This window comes from Elephantulus edwardii, unplaced genomic scaffold (assembly GCF_000299155.1).
Source record: "Elephantulus edwardii isolate Elephantulus edwardi_28Jun2011 unplaced genomic scaffold, EleEdw1.0 scaffold00131, whole genome shotgun sequence".
Taxonomy (NCBI): Eukaryota; Metazoa; Chordata; class Mammalia; order Macroscelidea; family Macroscelididae; genus Elephantulus; species Elephantulus edwardii.
This window is the reverse complement of record NW_006399881.1, coordinates 5,826,744-5,830,054: the sequence shown is the minus strand read 5'-3', so window position 1 is coordinate 5,830,054 and position 3,311 is coordinate 5,826,744. Positions and strand designations below refer to the sequence as shown.

The window sequence follows — 3,311 nt, the reverse complement described above, 5'->3', positions numbered from 1 at the left end:
GTACCGTCAAATCAGATCTGACTGGTACAGGAGGAGATTGTTCCTCCTTCCCCGGCAGAGCATCTGGTGGATTTGAACCGTGCGCCTCTGGGATTGTAGTTGCAGCTCCTTACCACTAGGCCACCAGAGCTCCCCTATATTCTTATTTTTGATGTATGCTAGTGAGTGTGAACCAACCCGTACCTGACCTTCCAGCCAGTTTTCGGTACAATAGCTCTGAACCTTGCCCTATCTTGAGCTAATCTCATTGACTCCTACACACCTACCCTCGTTACCCCAGTCACTGAGTTAATCCATCTCATCTAGGATCTTCCTCTCCTCTGTTGTCCCTCCATCCTTCCAAGAATGATAGCCCTCTCCAGGGAATGGTCCCTCCTCACCACATGCCCAAAGTATGTCAGACAGAGCTTCAAAATCCTTGCCTACAAAGAGCAGCCTTGTTTCACCCTCTTTAGGACAAATCTGTTCTCCTAGCAGCCCATGGTTTATTCAGTACTCTTCTCCAGCACCACAACTCAAAGGCATCAATTCTCCTTCTATCATATCTAGTCATTGTCCAGCTCTCTGATGCATAGCAAATAATCGTGAAGATCATGGCCTGAATGAGGCACACCTTAGTCTCCAGACTGATATAATTGCTTTTTAGTACTTTGGAGACTTGGTCCCTGGAAGCTGTTACCCCCAGAGCAATTAATCATTTGATTTCTTGGCTGCTGGTGCCAAGAGTGTTGATTGTGGATTTGTGCAAGCTGAAATTGTTAATGACAATTTCTTCTCCATCTATCATGGTGCTGCCAGTTGGCCACATGGTGAGAATCTTTGTCTTGGGGTTTTTTTTTTAAATTAATTTTTCTTATTGGTTTGCTTACAAAGTTTGGTATACATTGCTTTTCACACTATTCTTCATTCACACTGTGTGTCATACAATCTTTCTCACGCATTATGTTTCATAAAATCCATCGCTATTGGACCTTGACATCATTACCCAGTCTTTTTGGCCAGATCCTTCCCCTTTCCTTGCCTCCCTCCTTCCACCCACCTAAACTGTGCAACCCTGTGGTTTTACCTCTACCTAGCCTCACCCCTCTGCTCCCCTTGACTTCTCATACATGTTTTACTAGTTATCCTTCTGTCTTTTCAATAATGGTCTTGTGCAGTATCTGTCCTTATGAGACTGTGTTAGTTTACTCAGTATAATGCTCAACAGTATGCATCTTCACTATGTCAATGTCTTTTTAGAAAAACAACTGTATTTCCTGGTTGTCATTCCACATTTTCACATTCAAAACTACTTCATTCCTTTTAAAGAGACTAATTTGTTTATCCAATTCCCTTTGAATGGATTTTTTGCTTGTTTGTCTGAAGTTGTCAAGGATTTTATTTTAAGTAGATTCATAATCAGTGCCCATGGAAGCAGAAGTAAAAAAAAAATCTAACAAAGACAATCTTAATATTTTATGCATAACACCTTTAAAAACTAGCACAATGAATGACAGTGGAAATGCTTTCTCCTAAGAGATTACATTTTTCATTGACTTGAAATAAATGATTGACAGAGTTTTGAAACCCCTGCAAACCCTCTGGAGCCGTTCTCCTTTCCTGGCATTTAGGGCCACCCTCTTAGATGCAAATCACTGCTAATGACAGAAGGGCAACTGATTAATTTTTTTAAAGTCACTGTCACTTCACAAAGAGGAAATAACTAAAATATCTTAATCTAGATAAAAATGAAATAACTGTTTCCATAGAAGCACTATTATTCATTTGGTATCAATAAAATGGTCCAAGATAAACCTGGAGACTGTAACAAATTATAGTGTTAATGATGAAACATATTTACTGTTTAAATTCGACAGCTCAAAGACTTTGCTTTATAATGCACATGGAAATTAAATTTATAAAGTCTGCTGTTTCTAGGCTGCATTACTCTTTGGCAACATGGTCAATCCAAATTGGGTTATTGTTACAACTTTTGCCTTAACATGCATGTCAGGGTCATGAATTAGAGCTCTAATTTTGAGCAAATTCTTGTCCATATAATAGGGAACACAACAAATCTTTATGAAAGTTGAAAATAGTCTTAACTAAATTACTATCCATTTTAATGCAGTCATTTAAATTTTGAAAACAGCTTGAGTACTCAAAGAAGAATCTCCCTTGCCACATGGCCATCATAAAGGGAAAGAAATGAGGAATCCATTTGGGCACTGAATAATCTTTATGTCATGACTGTTTTCAGACAAGTTCAAAAGCAGTTCCAAGAATTGAACCTTGGTGCTACTATTTCCAGCAAGTAACATATGAAAGAAGTTTATAATGTAACCATTAAGCACATGCTGGTGGTTGTTGGTCATAGTCATGTTTGTTAACAATCTCAAACCAGCCATCTCCACAGCAGGGTTCTGGGGACCTGAGAAGATGACATCATCACAGACTTGACTGACGTAGACCTTTGTTATCTCCTGATTTTCTTTTTCTTTCTTTCTTTTTTTTTAATCTCCTGATTTTCAACATTCACACAGAGGTTATTTAGTGCATTAAACACTTTCTATTTTATACTGTATTTGTGACTGTTGATCATGTCCTCAACAATTGGAATACCACCCAATTTGCGAATTACCTTTTGGTTAGCTGAAAAAGCTGCATTGTTGTCTAGAGTGACCAAAGCTCTTTCAATAATTTCAGGATCCTCAGTTGACTCAAGCAGGTAAAGGAGTTTCTGAAGTGCTTTCACCATCTGTTAAGTGCAAGCCATCTGTTAAGTCCTTTACAGACCGAGAGAGACACAGCCGAGTCTGGTGCACATTGGGCCACCAGGCCCGCTTCAGCCAGTTAAGACAGTAGCAGGCACCGGCCCCAAGAACCAGGCCCGCTGCCACCCATACCAAGTCTAGATGCCGCCATGCTGCCACTAAGGCATGGGGCAGAGCAAATACTTCCAATACAGTATTGCATAGAAGTGGTGACAGAGGGCATCCTTGTCTGATCCCTGTTCACAAAGATATTTTTTTAGACTTTCTCCAATGATGTTTTCTCTTGGTTTTGGATATATACTTTTCACTATGTTGAGGAAATTCCCTTCTATTCCAATTTTGCTGAGTGTCTTAATCAGAAAATGGTAAATGGTGTTGCATTTTGCCAAATGTCTTTTCTGCATCAACTGTTAGGATCTTAAGGTTCTTGTTGTTTGTTTTTTTAATCTGGTAAATTATGTTGATTATTTTTCTTATGTTAAACCATCCTTGCATATCTGTTATGAATCCCACTTGGTCATGGTGAATTGATTTTATGATGTACTGTTGGATTCTATT

At 39.1% G+C, this 3,311-nt stretch overlaps 1 pseudogene; it reads right to left on the bottom strand.

The window, feature by feature from the left end:
- Positions 1 to 1,913: 1,913 nt before the first annotated feature.
- Positions 1,914 to 3,311, bottom strand: part of LOC102868151 — an 8,790-nt pseudogene continuing 7,392 nt past the window's right edge.